Raw genomic sequence first — 19,674 nt, forward strand, 5'->3', positions numbered from 1 at the left:
TCGTGAAATTAGTCGGGATGAAGCCTAATCCTAGGTTTAGGGCAGAAACTTCATCCATCGTGAGGAATTTATTTGACAAATTAATAGTTAGGTCCTCGGAATATGTGGGATACCTGTTTAATTCCTGTATGTTGATCTGGTCTGGATCGGTTCCTGTGATTGTGAACTGTAATTCTGTCCTCCTCCTTCCTATGCTTCTTCACCGCTCTCCTTGGCGGCCTCTGCCTCTGTTTCTGACAGCAAATTTGGCGATATAAACGGGAAACAAGGCACTCGTAGGGTAGTAATTTTTGGTAGATAGTGTTAGAGTACTGTATCAGTAATTGCACTCGCCTTCTGGTGTTTGTGCTTGTGTCAGCACAACACTTGCAAAGGCGGGGGGGAGTAAAAAATTCGATCCAGATGAGGTATGCTGCCGGTATCTTTCTCAATCCTTGGAGTCGCCAGTACTCCAGAGGAGTGATATATAATGCTGTAAAAGGGCTGTGTACTAGCTTGTATACACTGTGATACCTTTTGGCGCAGAACCACAATAGCGAATGTCGTCTTTTTAGAAATATTTATTTGTTCTGGTGACAACGCGTTTCGAAGTAAAAATACTCCTTTATCAAGTCTAAAAGAAACAGTAGTATGTGAAATGTATTATCCCCTGATACCATCACAAGGATAAAACATAACGAAAAACAATAAATAAATATATATATATATATATATATATATATATATATATGTAAATAACAATAATAGCAGCAGGGGCGGACACAGACAGCAGAGGACCCCTGTGCAAAGTATGTACCTGGGCCCCCCCCCAAAAAAAACACCCACACAGATATAAATATATACGTGCAAAATAAAAAATACATCTTGATAATATGGGTCAATATGTTTATATATTTTTTTCATACTAGGTCACGCCTCTAACTCCTCCCAAGGCCAGCACATAGTAGTAACGCCCACACTATGCCCCCTTCACAGCAATTATGCCCAGATATGTGCCCCCTTTCACAGTAGCTATGCCCAGATATGTGCCCCTCACAGTAGCTATGCCCAGATATGTGCCCCTCACAGTAGCTATGCCCAGATATGTGCCCCTCACAGTAGCTATGCCCAGATATGTGCCCCTCACAGTAGTTATACCAGATATGTGCCCCTCACAGTAGTTATGCCCAGATATGTGCCTCTCACAGTAGTTCTATCCAGATATCTGCCCCTTCACAGTAGTTATGGCCAGATATGTGACCCTTCACAGTAGCTATGCCTAGATATGTGCCTCTCACAGTAGTTATATCCAGATATGTGCCCCTTCACAGTAGCTATGCCCAGATATGTGCCCCTTCACAGTAGCTATGACCAGATATGTGCCCCTTCACAGTACTGATATCTAGATATGTGCCTCCTAAAGGTGGAAACAGAAAGCAGAGGGTCTGCCCCCCCCCCCTTCCCCTAGTCCCCCCGCAACCACACATACAGAAATAAACATAGGCAAAGATTAATACATAGTGATGTGTGACAGCAGAAGGCACACCAGATTGTCAGCTCCTCCTGATCCTTCAGGGGGAGGAAGGGGTGATCAAGGGCATCAAAGATGGTGGAGACCGTTCAGATCCTGTGGTCCATATTAATGCCCCCTTAGTGCCCTCACAGTAATTATTGCCCATTTGTGCCAGCACACAGTAGTAATATCCACATTGTTCCCTGTCACAGTAGTTATGCCAGATATGTGCCCCTCACAGTACTATGCCCTGATATGTGCCCCCTCACACAGACCCATTGAAATGAATGGGTTTGGATTCAGCCTGGATGATATGCATTTGCTGCACACATCGCATCCAGTAGGAAAATTCGCTATTGAAAGAGGATTTAATCTGACATCACACGTGGAGTACACCGCTGCATGCCATTTGCCGACACCAGACAAAGCAACCATGCAACGCTCAGCAAGTATCGCACATGGACCCTTCTGATTTGATAATTGTTGGGTCTCAGAAATGTTTTTGCTCTTTCTCAGTGTCTGATCAGAAGAACCTGAGGGGGTCATTTATTATCCCAAAATAAGCCTATATTTCAGGTGCAGTCGCCGCAATCTGCGACTTTGCCCCGCTCACGCCATGTCTAAATGAGTAGACATGGAAGGGGAGGGGCCGACAGGCCTGTATCATTCACCATTTTCTACGCCTGGTTTAGGGGTAGAAAATGATCTACATCTAGAACTGGAACATGTAGAACTGGCGGAGGATCCACCAAGGGTTATGGAGAGGCCGGAGCCTCTCCATAACTTCGGCGGAAGCACCGCCAGATATAAGGGTTATTAAGATCAGGGTCTAAAACACTGGTCTTAATAAATGACCCCCTGAGCAACACTTTTAACCAATTTACACGACACAAATCATATGCATTTTGTGATCTGCAAATTACGGATGTCGTCCATGTGCCATCTACCTTTTTTTTGCAGACCCATTAACTAGCCTGCATGTTGGGGACCAGTATAGGACATGTCACATTTTCTATCCTTTGGGGAACAGACATACGGATGCAGAAAGCAAATGACTTCTATATGCTTTCCATATCCGTATGTCCCTTCTGCACAAAACAGAAAATGTGACACGTTCTATACTTCTCTACAAAATGCGGACTGCACAGTCAATGGGTCTGCAAAAATATGCGGATCGCACATGGACCACATCCATATCTTGCCGATCCACGGACCGCAAAAAACATGAGTGTGGGCCGGGGGACAGGGGTGATGGGTGGGGTAAAATAAATAACATACCAAGTGTCAAGTTCAGTGTCTGGCAGGGACAGTGGGCACAGGGGCCACCTCCAGTCCTCACTTACTTTCTCCTGAGTTGCTGGTTTGCTGCAGGCCTCACACATTAACCTCCCTGGCGGTATGATTATGTCAGGAATTTTGTTCCAAAAGCGGTACCATTTTTTTGCATGGAAATTTGGTGTTATGTATTGTAGGCCTGCAATTCTTAGTAATTACTTACTTAAACCTGACCAAAGAAGACTCTAGTAGACCTCTCAGATGTGATAAAGTTCGAAAAAATAAAATCATGAGTTATAATCTAATAAATAATATAATTTTATTCAGTAATGTAATTAATAATGAAATTTGTCAAACAAAAGAAAATTCAGTAAACATCCTGGGTGTGGTAAATTTTGAAGCATGGGACTGCACATAGACCAACGTCACAATCAGGGCAATGGAACCTGGTTTCCTTTTGGATTTTTTTTCCATTTCCATCTCGCTTTGAGCAGCAAACTACACACATCCTTGTAGGTGCTGCCTTTTTTGCGCTTGGCGGGATGTAATCCATAAAGTGACGACCAGTCAGCCTCTCTGGGTTTACAACGTCAACAGCGCGACGTCCAGATCTGTTCACAGCCACTGATGGCGTTTGGTAGTTCACAAAAATCTGCTCCGCCACCTTCCAGATGAAGTCAGAGTGAACAAGAGGCTTGTCACTCTTTCCTTTGTACAGTATATAGGCATTCCACAGACATTGTTCCAGGAGATGCCTGAATATTTTTTTGTAGTATTTTTTTTTGTTGCTTCCGCATTGCTGGATAGAATGTCATCGCCTGATCGGCTCTATCGACTCCTCCCATGGTGTTATTATAGTCGATCACAAGTTGTGGCTTTATGACATCTTTCCCACCTCATGTGTGGACCGTGGTAGTGGAGGTGTTATGTACTGTACTCATTAGGCACACGTCTTTTTTGTCACGCCAACGCATTGCCATCATCTTTCCTTTCTGCCAGGCCACCATTTCTCCTGTTTTCAGTTTTTTCTTGGAAAACATACATGGCAGGCCACGTCGGTTGGCCCTAACTGTTCCATATGCGTCAGTCTTGTTTTTTAGTAGAAACTCTTACAGCTCAGGCGACGTGTAAAAGTTGTCTGTTGTCACACAATACCCCTGATTGAGCAATGGTTCAAGCAGTGAAAGGACTGATGACGTTGCCATCCCATAGCCGCTGTACCTGGGGTTGAATTGTGTTCCTTTGCCGGTGTATATGATGGAATTCCATATATAGCCAGTTGTAGACTCGCAGAGCATATAGGATTTTATTCCAAACCGCGCTCTCTTGGATGCGATGTATTGAATCCAGCTGAGGCGTCCTTTGTAAGCCATCAGACTTTCATCAATGCTGATGTCTCTGTCTGGCACATAGGCCTGCTGGAAATTGGTTATGATCATTTGGAATACTTCCCAGATCTTCTTCAGTTTTGGCGCTGGATGTGTGGCTTCGTCAAATTCCTCATTGTTGGTGAAGTGTAAATTCTTCATTATGAGGGAAAATCGGTACTCGGACATGATGGTGCCAAAAAATGGGGTTGCCAGCAATTTATTGGTAGTCCAGTACCATTTCTGCAGGGGTTTCCCCACCACCCCCTGAAGAAGTATTAGCCCCAGAAATTTCCATATGTCCTTACTCACTGGTTCCCATTTTCTGGTTCTGGAAAACTTGCTGTGCAGAGTAGTGGATTGCTGCTCTTTGTAGCGGTTTGTCTCCGTGACAATCTTTTCAATGACGTCATCAGTCAGAAATAATTTTAGGTACGCCAAAGGATCATTGTGATCAACGTCTACCTTCATCCCAGGCGATCCTGGAAACGGGAATCTTGGCGGTGGTACTGCATCCATACCGCAATCAATAGGGCACCAAGAGCGCACCTCACTGAGCTCAAGTGCAGATTCGTCGCTGTCGCCACTTCTCTGGTCAGGTTCAGAGTCGGATGATGAATCTTTCCACGAATCGCTATCGCTGTCGCTCAATTCTGCGAGGGGCTCGCTGTCGCTGTCGCTGTCGCTGTCACTTATCTGATCCAAACCCGCTTTGGTGATGCTAAAGTGACGCTTTGATGCCATGGTAAAAAATATATTCCTTAGAAAAAACAGTCAGGGCAGTGTAGAATGATCAGATCAAATCTGTCAAATCTGAGGTGATAGTGTAATCTGACAGGATTGTATCACCTAACTTTATGTGTGTGTGTTTGACTTTTATATACAATGTATTTTTATTTTTATCTCCCGCCCAGTTCCGCCTCTGTGAAGCGCTGCGGCTCACAGAGGCGGAACCAGGAAGAGAGATGAGACATCCGCCGGGGCTCTCACCGGCGATCACAGCGGGGAACATCGCCGGATCGCCAGGATTAGGTAAGGACACCCGCGGTTCCCTCTGCAATCTACCCCGAGCGTGACTCGGGGTTACCGCTTCTGGCAGCGAAAATTAACCCCGAGTCACGCTCGGGAATACCGTCAGGGAGGTTAAGCACCAACTCTGAGGTGCTGAACAGCTAGGAGAGGACCAGATGTGGGTGAAGCGACCGATGGGGGCGGAGCTACCGTCATCACTAGATGGGGGCGGAGCTACCGACACCGTGAAGTGGCTCAGCACAGGCCTGCCACAGGAGGCAGGGCGATCACAGATACAGCTCAGGACGGGCTGCCCAGGCCCTGCTGCTCAGAGCTGTGGACGGCACAGCACATCCTCAGACTCAAGACAGTGAGCCGCAGATTGCCAGGGGGGGGCCCTTCTACATGCTGGATGGAGTTATGAATGGTGAAGCTGGGAGCGGGCGGCTCTCTGCTTCACCATTAGAATAATCACCTGTGGAGGGCCCCCTCTGACGCTGGGCCCCTGTGCAGCTGAACCGGCTGCACAGGCGGTATGTCCGCCCCTGAATAGCAGATCATAATGATAATAGATCAAATAGATGTGGGATTCAAATTTGCAGTATAAAATATACGGTAAAAAATTTAAAATGCAAGAGGAAGCTGTGGTTGAAACGGTGGCCTAGGTACAGAGAGAACAGATGGACTAATATAATATTATGATTAAAAAATAAAAATGAATATAAATGTAGATATGAATATGGGTGCAACTGTCAGGGGGTTCATAATTGATTGGTTGTATCACTGTTCCAGTTGCGATTGGGCTAACCACAAGTGTACTTTTACTTGAAAGATGACAATGGGCCTGGTATGCAGTCAGTGGTCCCTTGGGTGGTGAGGAGTCATATATATATATATATATATATATATATATACATACATACACACACACACACACACACACACACACACACACACACACACACACACACACACACACCCCCGCATGCGGAATAGGAAGCAAACTTATACATATAGATACACATATACATACATACATACATACACATGTACAATAGTCAAAAAGATGTGATGGTATATGTGGGTGGTAGGGGGAGGCACATGGGGGGAGATGGTGGAGGCAGTTACCTTAAGGGCCGGGTATACACGATTGGCAGGGCTGGTCCAATTACTAGAGTTAGAATAAGGGGAAAGACATTATTTTCCATGTTAGATTAAAGTTCAAATTGGTATGGGTGGTTTATTTAACTAATCTGATTCACTGATATACATGGTGTAAGTTTATTGGTCAGTGTGTTACCTGGTGCCGGGTCCTGTCCGTGTGTAGCGCAGCTTGCCATGTGTGTGCAAGCGCGCGCTTTAAGAGCCGAACAGAGGGAGGCAGTGTGGCAGTTTGCCGGCATTCCATTGGAGGATGTGAGAAGGCGGGGGGCGGGGCTATTCACGGACTGCTGCGGTGGAAGTTCTTAGTGTCAGTGCGCTCTGGCAGTTCATTGGGGGATGTGAGAAGGCGGGGCTACTCGCGGGCTGCTGCGGTGACTTCTGTTGATGTCAGTGCGTTCAGTGACCTGATATTGTTGCGCTATTTGCAGTGGACCAAATCGGCGGTTATGCACTGATGTCGGGGAACGGGTGTGTTGGTGTAGGATAAATGGATATGATCAGTAGTGTGGGTGATTGGTGATACATGGGTGGACAAATTTGGGATGAGATGAGGTAGATTGAGGGGGCAACCTGAGGGTAAAGAAGTGTAGTGGTGAATGTAGGTGATAGTAAACGACGATGGTGATAATAATAATGGCAACACTGACGATGATGATGATTATTATAATGGTGATAGAGAGTTGATGCGACTAAATAGTAGATAATTATTGTGTGATGGTGTTAGTGATAGTGAATGGTGATATTAATGATGATAGTGACAATAAAGATGGTGATGGACCGAATTAGATGTGGACAATATTATAAGGTGATGATGATGAGAGGGGGTATTTTTATATACATATACACATATATATGTATATGTGTGTACACACACACACGTGAACGCGGAGACCGGTGTGAATTGGTTTGGTATATATATATATATATATATATATATATATATATATATACACAGTACAGACCAAAAGTTTGGACACACCTTCTCATTCAAAGAGTTTTTTCTTTATTTTCATGACTATGAAAATTGTAGATTCAGACTGAAGGCATCAAAACTATGAATTAACACATGTGGAATTATATACATAACAAAAATGTGTGAAACAACTGAAAATATGTCATATTCTAGGTTCTTCAAAGTAGCCACCTTTTGCTTTGATTACTGCTTTGCACACTCTTGGCATTCTCTTGATGAGCTTCAAGAGGTAGTCGCCTGAAATGGTTTTCACTTCACAGGTGTGCCCTGTCAGGTTTAATAAGTGGGATTTCTTGCCTTATAAATGGGGTTGGGACCATCAGTTGCGTTGTGGAGAAGTCAGGTGTATACACAGCTGATAGTCCTACCGAATAGACTGTTAGCTGCTTTTTTCTTGCCATAATACAAATTCTAAGTAAAGAAAAACGAGTGGCCATCATTACTTTAAGAAATGAAGGTCAGTCAGTCCGAAAAATTGGGAAAACTTTGAAAGTGTCCCCAAGTGCAGTCACAAAAACCATCAAGCGCTACAAAGAAACTGGCTCACATGCGGACCGCCAAAGGAAAGGAAGACCAAGAGTCACCTCTGCTGCGGAGGATAAGTTCATCCGAGTCACCAGCCTCAGAAATCGCAGGTTAACAGCAGCTCAGATTAGAGACCAGGTCAATGCCACACAGAGTTTTAGCAGCAGACACATCTCTAGAACAACTGTTAAGAGGAGACTGTGAATCAGGCCTTCATGGTAGAATATCTGCTAGGAAACCACTGCTAAGGACAGGCAACAAGCAGAAGAGACTTGTTTGGGCTAAAGAACACAAGGAATAGACATTAAACCAGTGGAAATCTGTGCTTTGGTCTGATGAGTCCAAATTTGAGATCTTTGGTTCCAACCACCGTGTCTTTGTGCGACGCAGAAAAGGTGAACGGATGTACTCTACATGCCTGGTTCCCACCGTGAAGCATGAAGGAGGAGGTGTGTTGGTGTGGGGGTGCTTTGCTGTTGACACTGTTGGGGATTTATTCAAAATTGAAGGCATACTGAACCAGCATGGCTACCACAGCATCTTGCAGCGGAATGCTATTCCATCCGGTTTGCGTTTAGTTGGACCATCATTTATTTTTCAACAGGACAATGACCCCAAACACACCTCCAGGCTGTGTAAGGGCTATTTGACCATGAAGGAGATTGATGGGGTGCTGCGCCAGATGACATGGCCTCCACAGTCACCGGGCCTGAACCCAATCGAGATGGTTTGGGGTGAGCTGGACCGCAAAGTGAAGGCAAAAGGGCCAACAAGTGCTAAGCATCTCTGGGAACTCCTTCAAGACTGTTGGAAGACCATTTCAGGTGACTACCTCTTGAAGCTAATCAAGAGAATGCCAAGAGTGTGCAAAGCAGTAATCAAAGCAAAAGGTGGCTACTTTGAAGAACCTAGAATGACATATTTTCAGTTGTTTCATACTTTTTTGTTATGTATATAGTTCTACAAGTGTTAATTCATAGTTTTGATGCCTTCAGTGTGAATCTACAATTTTCATAGTCATGAAAATAAAGAAAACTCTTTGAATGAGGTGTGTCCAAACTTTTGGTCTGTACTGTATATTATTATTTTTACATTGATCATGAGTTAATATGAAGTTAGGGCTCCCTCAATATAGCCTCTACGCTTGTGGGAAGGCTTCCCAAAAGATTTTGGAGTGTGTCTGTGGGAATTTATGCCCATTCAGCCAAAGGAGTGTTTGTGAGGTTAGACACTGTTCTAGGATGAGAAGGCCTGGCTTGTGGTCTGTGTTCAGATTCATACCAAAGGTGTTGGATGGGGTTGAGGTCAGGGCTTTGTGCAGCCACTTGAGTTCCTCCACAACAAACTCATCAGACCATGTTTTCATAAACTTTGCTTTGAGCATAGGAGATCCGTCATGCTGGAACTGGTAAGGGCTTTGTCCAAACAGTCGCCACATTGTTAGAAGCATACAATAGTGTAAGTGATCTTTCTATGCTGAATAATCAACGATATACAACGTGCCAGACCACAAGGGCGATATGCGAGTGTAACGGTGTGCCGAATGGGTGTAGTAGTTGTACTTCCTTTTGCCGTAGCTCCCTGGGACGGCCTTGCAACGGAAGGGAAGATAGCAAAAAATCCTCTGGGAGCATACTGTTGCAGGGAACACCAGCCAGATGGAAGTTGATGTGCCCTTGATGGTAGTGGGTATGCTTAGGGTGCTTTGGTGACTGGGCCCCTGTGTTGTTCGTGACGCCAGCACCGTAAGGTACAATTAGGAGATAGAGTTGAATGATAAGAGGGGCATTAGTTGAACCAAATGGGAACTTTACTTGTAAATTGTAGTCTTGCAATAAGTATCGTCCAATAGTAGCACTTTGTCATAAATATGGATGGTAAAGCTGTAAATCCCAATAACGGGTTCAGTGAGGTGGTGTATGTAGGTTCCAGCTTAACTGTATAGGAGTGATTTTCTTACTGTACTTGGTTCCTGATCTTGCTCTGGTTACTCAGCCTTTCATTAATAGTTTGGATCCTCTGTAAGTTCTATTCTGCATTAGCAATTCAGCAATATTCAGTGTTTCAGTAATTTAGCAACCCAAGGGCGGTCTTCCTCATGGCAGGCAAACACTCTACTCCATTCTTTGAAAAGGGGTAAGACACGATTCATCACTTCAGTCCAGTAGCAGTGTTTTCTTTACCTTTCCAGCCTTCAATTAGCATTGTACATGGAGATCTTAAGCCCCTTTCACACGAGCTAGTATTCTGCGTGGGTGCAATGCATGAACGCATTGCGCCTGCACGGAATCCGGACCCATTAATTTTAATGGGGCTGTGTACATGTGCGTTGGTTTTCATGCATCACTTGTGCGTTGCTTGAAAATAGCAGCATGTTCTATATTATGCGATTTTCACGCAAAGCTGGCCCTATAGAAGTGAATAGAGCTGCGTGAAAATCGCATCCCCAAGAAAGTGCGGATACGATGCGTTTTACACGGTTGGTTGCTAAGAGATGTTGTTTGTATACATTCAGTTTTTTTTTCATCATACGCGTGCAAGACGACTCAAAACACATTGTTACCCGCGCTATAAAAACTGAACACGATCGCAGGCAAAGCTGAATGACTTTGCCTGCAAAATTGTGCATTTTTCACTGAACGCATTCGCAACGCATCCGAGCACGCTCTTCTGCAAGGGGCCTTAGGCTTTTGTGCATCTGTTCAATCATTGAAACCATTTCATGAAGCTCCCGCTGCACATTTTTTGTGTTGGTGTCATGTCCGGAGGCAGTTTGGATCTCTGCACTGAGCAATACATTGAAAGCTAGGACTTACTTCAGCACCCGGTGACTTCACTTTAAAAATCCAGGTCATTATGGCTGTATAAATCCTTTGAACATTTTGTCATCTGATATTAAAATCAGTGTTTTGAGTCCAGTGTATTCGTAAACTAAACGTAATCTCTGCCCAGCTAGAGCTTAAAAGGGTTGTCCAGGATTAGAATAGAACCCTGTGATCAGGTGCTTCAGAGTAGCTCCATCCATTGTGTAGTTAATGGGAGTAGAACTACAATTACCAGCGCCATCCACTACACAATGGACAGATCTGTGTAGTTCCAGAGCTGCTCTCGGACCCCCGACGATCAGATATTGATGGCCTATCCTGTGGACCCCATCCTCTCTTTAAGTTGAGAAGCAAGAAACCAGACTAGGAAGTGAAAGTGGTTCTGGAAAAAATACTAAATTAATTTTGTAGTCGGGTCCAAATTAATGTAAGGAAGGGCCAGCAAAACCATATTGTGGCAAATTATACCACCCCAACAGAGCCAAATACCACAGTCCATCACAAAATACATCCCGAAAAACTTCCACTGGCCGGCCGTGTGGAGGGCCCAGGCGGCCCCCTGGACATCGGCCCACCAGGAAAGCTTGGCAGAAGAAGGGGGGGGGGGGGGTTAATCTGTTTTTAAGCTGGACAAACCCTTTAAGATGAAACTTGATTTGAACTTGAAAAGAAAAAACAAAACAAAAAACTTGGCTTTCATGTATTTATCTGTGTAGCCTAACTAACCAGGTTATTGCCGACTAGTATAATCTGGAGTGGAGTCTGCTTACTTGGGCGCAGAGCTAATAATACAAGCTACGTGCCTGTGTTTTGCAGCTACAGAATTTGACACTTCTAATAACAGACTCTTCGTGACTGCTACTGTTCCGTAGGCAGAAAATAAGCGCTCCTGTACTAAAATTCCCTGTCGTGTTATAGCCCAGCTTTTATTAACTCTCCTTTCTGGACTATATATCTTTGTGATTGAAACATGAGAATAGGGAGATGTCATGATGTTAGTGTAAACTGCTGGCAGCATGTGTAACGTCTGCTGTGTGTCTCTGCGCCAAGTCGAGAAGCTGGAGTCCAGACTGGAGCCTTGCACCATAATTAGCGAAGACCCCATGGAGCACTGAACAGAAAGTGGAATGAGCAGCATCTGACCCCTGCTCCTCTGTATATCCAGTAGCAGCAATTAGCTGCCCTCATCTCGCTGGCTGCATTACCTCTCCGCATAGTGCTGGCACATGTCAGGGCATAGACTGTGGTCCCTGGCACTAATCTTGCCGGTATTCAGAGTGTTTGACCTGTATTTGAACAAAGCGCTATTAGGATGGGAGCACTTAACTTATATAAGACCTGTGCTTAAGCTGCCAATTATATGGATATTTCCCTTCCAGCTTCAGCTCTGTTATCCCATGCTGAATATAATGACGTCAATTAGCTTGTTAAGATGTCACAAGCTGCCACTTAACTTCCTGAAAGGTCAGTTTACTGTAAAGAATGGGTTCATCACTGTATAAAAGGAGCACATAGCGTGGAGCTTTACCTCCGTTAAATCCTATCAGTGGTTCTACCCAGGCCATGTTGTCTTAGGAAGCCCAAAACCTTCTTCCACATAAGACTCCAAAGTGTCATATGACAGGTGTGCCTACAGATTTAGCATTTGGGGCCCAAGAGCTTCAGGTTATGCCACTGCAGGCAATCTGGGTAATGTATCAATGGCTGCATTCCAGTTTTATGGCAATAAAAGGGGAACCTTTAGGCGCAAGCCACATTTGTGCAAATTAATTGCCATTATGTGCTTCTCTGATCACTTTTGAAAAGTGATGCAGTAAGTGGATGGAGTATAGCTGAGGGTGTGTGGCCTCCATCATACAGACAGATTTACCATAACTTGCACCAGTAACTGGTGTCGGTTATGGCACAAAGCTACACCTCCTCATAACGGGCGTAAATATGCTTTAATGGCCTACCTTCATTACAGTTTACTCCAGCATATGAAACACCAATCTCAATCAAGCTGAGGGTACAGACGTGTGAAGTGGGCACTCTATGTCCTAGGAAGAGACCGCAGCACTCAGTGATGTCATTGTGCATCGGTCACATGGCCTAGGCACAGCGCAGCCCTATTTAAGTTGATAAGGCTGAGCTGCAATACCAAACACAGCACCACAACACTCACCGAAGCTCCAGTGAGCGCCACGGCTTCATAAAATAGCTAATCGGCGGGGGTGCTGGCATTTGGACCCCTGGCAATATGATAATGAGGATAGGTAATCATTATCATTTCTAGGATAACCCTTTTAACTTACTATCTTTACCCAGTTTACATATTGGTAAGATTTTGGAGTGAGGAGGGGAAATCTATCCAAGCTTTTGACTTATATGCTCCAAATATAGCAGCTTCTACTGATTTGGCGCTGCCTTGGACTCTTCTTGCAAGTATGCAACCCATGCAGGCACACAAAGCTGAGTTCTCCCATCAGATTCAAGTTGACGTGATAAGGATATTTTATTTGGCCACGTGAAGAGGAGTTGCTTATGTATTAGCAGGTTATAGACACAACCAGCACAGTGTGGAAACCACTGCTGGTTAGTCAGGTCCATAAATATTGGGACAGCGACACAATTCTAACATTTGTGGCTCTATACACCACCACAATGGATTTGAAATGACACAAACAAGATGTGCTTTAACTGCAGACTGTCAGCTTTAATTTGAGGGTATTTACATCCAAATCAGGTGAACGATGTAGGAATTACAACAGTTTGTATATGTGCCTCCCACTTGTTAAGGGACCAAAAGTAATAGGACAATTGGCTTTTCAGCTGTTCCATGGCCAGGTGTGTGTTATTCCCTCATTATCCCAATTACAATGAGCAGATAAAAGGTTCATTTTAAGTGTGCTATTTGCATTTAGAATCTGTTGCTGTCAACTCTCAAGGTGAGATCCAAAGAGCTGTCACTATCAGTGAAGCAAACCATCATTAGGCTGAAAAAACACAACAAACCCATCAGAGAGATAGCAAAAACATAAGGCGTGGCCAAAACAACTGTTTGGAACATTCTTAAAAAGAAGGAACGCATCGGTGAGCTCAGCAACACCAAAAGACCTGGAAGACCACGGAAAACAACTGTGGTGGATGACCGAAGAATTCTTTCCCTGGTGAAGAAAACCCTTCACAACAGTTGGCCAGATCAAGAACACTCTCCAGGAGGTAGGTGTATGTGTGTCAAAGTCAACAATCAAGAGAAGACTTCACCAGAGTGAATAAAGAGGGTTCACCACAAGATGTAAACCACTGGGGAGCCTCAAAAACAGGAAGGCCAGATTAGAGTTTGCCAAACGACATCTAAAAAAGCCTTCACAGTTTTGGAACAACATCCTATGGACAAATGAGACCAAGATCAACTTGTACCAGAGTGATGGGAAGAGAAGGAAAGGAACTGCTCGTGATCCTAAGCATACCACCTCATCAGTGAAGCATGGCGGTGGTAGTGTCATGGCGTGGGCATGTATGGCTGCCAATGGAACTGGTTCTCTTGTATTTATTGATGATGTGACTGCTGACAAAAGCAGCAGGATGAATTCTGAAGTGTTTCAGGCAATATTATCTGCTCATATTCAGCTAAATGCTTCAGAACTCATTGGACGGCGCTTCACAGTGCAGATGGACAATGACCCAAAGCATACTGCAAAAGCAACCAAATTTTTTTAAGGGAAAGAAGTGGAATGTTATGCAATGGCCAAGTCAATCACCTGACCTGAATACGGTTGAGCATGCATTTCACTTTCTGAAGACAAAACTGAAGGGAAAATGCCCCAAGAACAAGCAGGAACTGAAGACCGTTGCAGTAGAGGCCTGGCAGAGCATCAACAGGGATGAAACCCAGCGTCTGGTGATGTCTATGCATTCCAGGCTGTAATTGGCTGCAAAGGATTTGCAACCAAGTATTAAAAAGTGAAAGTTTGATTTATTATTATTATGTCCCATTACTTTTGGTCCCTTAACAAGTGGGAGGCACATATGCAAACTGTTGTAATTCCTACACCGTTCACCTGATTCGGCTCAAATTAAAGCTGACAGTCTGCAGTTATAGCACATCTTATTTGTTTCATTTCAAATCCATTGTGGTGGTGGTGTATAGAGCCAAAAATGTTAGAATTGTGTCAATGTCCCAATATTTATGGACCTGAATTTAGAACCTAAGTGGTCAGTACAGCCAGCCCAGGACCATGAAAGACAAGGCAGGCATGAGCCACGGGGTTATTATATTAGGAGACATTGGCATGGTGGCTGATCATGAATTTGGACCTGTCTGAGACATTGATCTATTCAAAGCTTCTAGTGTTGTGTTCAGCTCAGAATACCTCCTCTGATCATAAACCATTTTTAACATCTTCAGCTTCTTCCCAGTCACCGCCGACCACCCATGAAGCAGCAGCTTAGCTCTTGCTGAGAATATCTGTGCCAGCACAAACAATATGAACAAAGCATGTGAAGATAATGGCAAGAAAATATTTAATGAAATGAATGCTCTCATCTGAGCTCTAGTTTAGCACTTTTGGAAATACACTGCATCTTGTAGTCATTTGCAGCTTTGGACTATTAGGGTGTATTCACACATGCCAAATTTATTGCAGACTGAAAAATCTGTTCCATACATCTGAAAAGGGCCGTTTCTGTGTGATGTATAAATCCCATCCAGCTACATGTGGTAGCACCCTACAGGAGTGGGTTTGACTTTGCTGCAGTAATATATTTGGAGTGAACGTAATTAACATAGGGAACCATGCACACTTTCCCACCCACTACTCAAACCTGCAATGAGTGGTGTAAGAAATGCCAGAAAATGTTGCAAAATGTTTGCACAAGTGAGCCTAAAAAGTTGGGCCTGTTTTGGGGCTTTTTGAAGCTAGAATTCCAGAGTGCAGGACATTTAACCACTTAAGGACCACAGGTTTATACCCCCCTAGTGACCAGGCCCTTTTTTACAAATCGGCACTCCACAACTTTAGCGGTTTATTGCACGGTCATGCAACTTACCACCCAAATGAATTTTACCTCCTTTTCTTCTCACTAATGGAGCTTTCATTTGGTGGTATTTTATTGCCGCTGACATTTTTACTTTTTTTGTTATTAATCGAAATTTAACGATTTTTTTTGCAAAAAAATGACATTTTTCACTTTCAGCTGTAAAATTTTGCAAAAAAAACGACATCCATATATACATTTTTCGCCAAATTTATTGTTCTACATGTCTTTGATAAAAAAAAAATGTTTGGGCAAAAAAAAAAAATGGTTTGGGTAAAAGTTATAGCATTTGCAAACTATGGTACAAAAATGTGAATTTCCGCTTTTTGAAACAGCTCTGACTTTCTGAGCACCTGTCATGTTTCCTGAGGTTCTACAATGCCCAAACAGTAGAAAAACCCCACAAATGACCCCATTTCGGAAAGTAGACACCCTAAGGTATTCGCTGATGGGCATAGTGAGTTCATAGAACTTTTTATTTTTTGTCACAAGTTAGCGGAAAATGATGATGATTTTTATTTTTATTTTTTTTCTTACAAAGTCTCATATTCCACTAACTTGCGACAAAAAATAAAAAATTCTAAAAACTTGCCATGCCCCTCACGGAATACCTTGGGGTGTCTTCTTTCCAAAATGGGGTCACTTGTGGGGTAGTTATACTGCCCTGGCAATTTAGGGGCCCAAATGTGTGAGAAGAACTTTGCAATCAAAATGTGTAAAAAATGACCGGTGAAATCCGAAAGGTGCACTTTGGAATATGTGCCCCTTTGCCCACCTTGGCTGCAAAAAAGTGTCACACATCTGGTATCGCCGTACTCAGGAGAAGTTGGGGAATGTGTTTTGGGGTGTCATTTTACATATACCCATGCTGGGTGACAAAAATATCTTGGTCAAATGCCAACTTTGTATAAAAAAATGGGAAAAGTTGTCTTTTGCCAAGATATTTCTCTCACCCAGCATGGGTATATGTAAAATGACACCCCAAAACACATTCCCCAACTTCTCCTGAGTACGGCGATACCAGATGTGTGACACTTTTTTGCAGCCAAGGTGGGCAAAGGGGCACATATTCCAAAGTGCACCTTTCAGATTTTGCAGGCCATTTTTTACACATTTTGATTGCAAGGTACTTCTCACACATTTGGGCCCCTAAATTGCCAGGGCAGTATAACTACGCCACAAGTGACCCAATTTTGGAAAGAAGACACCCCAAGGTATTCCGTGAGGGGCATGGCGAGTTCCTAGAATTTTTTATTTTTTGTCGCAAGTTAGTGGAATATGAGACTTTGTAAGGAAAAAAGAGAAAAAAAGAAAAATCATCATTTTCCGCTAACTTGTGACAAAAAATAAAAAATTCTAGGAACTCGCCGTGCCCCTCACGGAATACCTTGGGGTGTCTTCTTTCCAAAATGGGGTCACTTGTGGCGTAGTTATACTGCCCTGGCAATTTAGGGGCCCAAATGTGTAAGAAGTACCTTGCAATCAAAATCTGTAAAAAATGGCCGGTGAAATCCGAAAGGTGCACTTTGCAATATGTGCCCCTTTGCCCACCTTGGCAGCAAAAAAGTGTCACACATGTGGTATCGCCGTACTCAGGAGAAGTTGGGGAATGTGTTTTGGGGTGTCATTTTACATATACCCATGCTGGGTGAGAGAAATATCTTGGCAAAAGACAACTTTTCCCATTTTTTTATACAAAGTTGGCATTTGACCAAGATATTTTTCTCACCCAGCATGGGTATATGTAAAATGACACCCCAAAACACATTGCCCAACTTCTCCTGAGTACGGCGATACCACATGTGTGACACTTTTTTGCAGCCTAGATGCGCAAAGGGGCCCAAATTCCTTTTAGGAGGGCATTTTTAGACATTTGGATCCCAGACTTCTTCTCACACTTTCGGGCCCCTAAAAAGCCAGGGCAGTATAAATACCCCACATGTGACCCCACTTTGGAAAGAAGACACCCCAAGGTATTCAATGAGGGGCCTGGCGAGTTCCTAGAATTTTTTTTTTTTTTGCATAAGTTAGCGGATATTGATTTTTTTTTGTTTTTTTCCTCACAAAGTCTCACTTTCCGCTAACTTAGGACAAAAATTTAAATCTTTCATGGACTCAATATGCCCCTCACGGAATACCTTGGGGTGTCTTCTTTCCGAAATGGGGTCACATGTGGGGTATTTATACTGCCCTGGCTTTTTAGGGGCCCTAAAGCGTGAGAAGAAGTCTGGAATATAAATGTCTAAAAATGTTTACGCATTTGGATTCCGTGAGGGGTATGGTGCGTCCATGTGAGATTTTATTTTTTGACACAAGTTAGTGGAATATGAGACTTTGTAAGAAAAAACAAAAACAAACAAAAAATTTCCGCTAACTTGTGCCAAAAAAAATGTCTGAATGGAGCCTTACCAGGGGGGGGGGGGGGGGGTGATCAATGACAGGGGGGTGATCAATGACAGGGGGGTGATCAATGACAGGGGGGTGATCACCCATATAGACTCCCTGATCACCCCCCTGTCACTGATCACCCCCCCTGTAAGGCTCCATTCAGACATCCGCATGATTTTTTACGGATCCATGGATACATGTATCGGATCCACAGAACGCATGCGGACGTCTGAATGGAGCCTTACAGGGGGGTTATCAATGACAGGGGGTGATCAGGGTAATCAGGGTGATCACCCCCCTGTCACTGATCACCCCCCCTGTAAAGCTCCATTCAGACATCCGCATGATTTTTTACGGATCCATGGATACATGGATCGGATCCACAGAACGCATGCGGACGTCTGAATGGAGCCTTACAGGGGGGTTATCAATGACAGGGGGTGATCAGGGTAATCAGGGTGATCACCCCCCTGTCACTGATCACCCCCCCTGTAAGGCTCCATTCAGACATCCGCATGATTTTTTACGGATCCATGGATACATGGATCGGATCCACAAAACGCATGCGGACGTCTGAATGGAGCCTTACAGGGGGGGTTATCAATGACAGGGGGTGATCAGGGTAATCAGGGTGATCACCCCCCTGTCACTGATCACCCCCCCTGTAAAGCTCCATTCAGACATCCGCATGATTTTTTACGGATCCATGGATACATGTATCGGATCCACAGAACGCATGCGGACGTCTGAATGGAGCCTTACAGGGGGGTTATCAATGACAGGGGGTGATCAGGGTAATCAGGGTGATCACCCCCCTGTCACTGATCACCCCCCCTGTAAGGCTCCATTCAGACATCCGCATGATTTTTTACGGATCCATGGATACATGGATCGGATCCACAAAACGCATGCGGACGTCTGAATGGAGCCTTACAGGGGGGTTATCAATGACAGGGGGTGATCAGGGTAATCAGGGTGATCACCCCCCTGTCACTGATCACCCCCCCTGTAAGGCTCCATTCAGACATCCGCATGTGTTTTGTGGATTTGATCCATGTATCCATGGATCCGTAAAAAATCATGCGGATGTCTGAATGGAGCCTTACAGGGGGGGTGATCAATGACGGGGGGTGATCAATGACAGGGGGTGATCAGGGAGTGTATATGGGTGATCACCCGCCTGTCATTGATCACCCCCCTGTCATTGATCACCCCCCTGTAAGGCTCCATTCAGACATCCGCATGATTTTTTACGGATCCATGGATCGGATGCACAAAACGCATGCTGACGTCTGAATGGAGCCTTACAGGGGGGTTATCAATGACAGGGGGTGATCAGGGTAATCAGGGTGATCACCCCCCTGTCACTGATCACCCCCCCTGTAAGGCTCCATTCAGACATCCGCATGATTTTTTACGGATCCATGGATACATGGATCGGATCCACAAAACGCATGCTGACGTCTGAATGGAGCCTTACAGGGGGGTTATCAATGACAGGGGGTGATCAGGGTAATCACCCCCCTGTCACTGATCACCCCCCCTGTAAGGCTCCATTCAGACATCCGCATGATTTTTTACGGATCCATGGATCGGATCCACAAAACGCATGCGGACGTCTGAATGGAGCCTTAC

The sequence above is a fragment of the Bufo gargarizans genome, chromosome 2 (genome assembly GCF_014858855.1).
Source record: "Bufo gargarizans isolate SCDJY-AF-19 chromosome 2, ASM1485885v1, whole genome shotgun sequence".
NCBI lineage: Eukaryota > Metazoa > Chordata > Amphibia > Anura > Bufonidae > Bufo > Bufo gargarizans.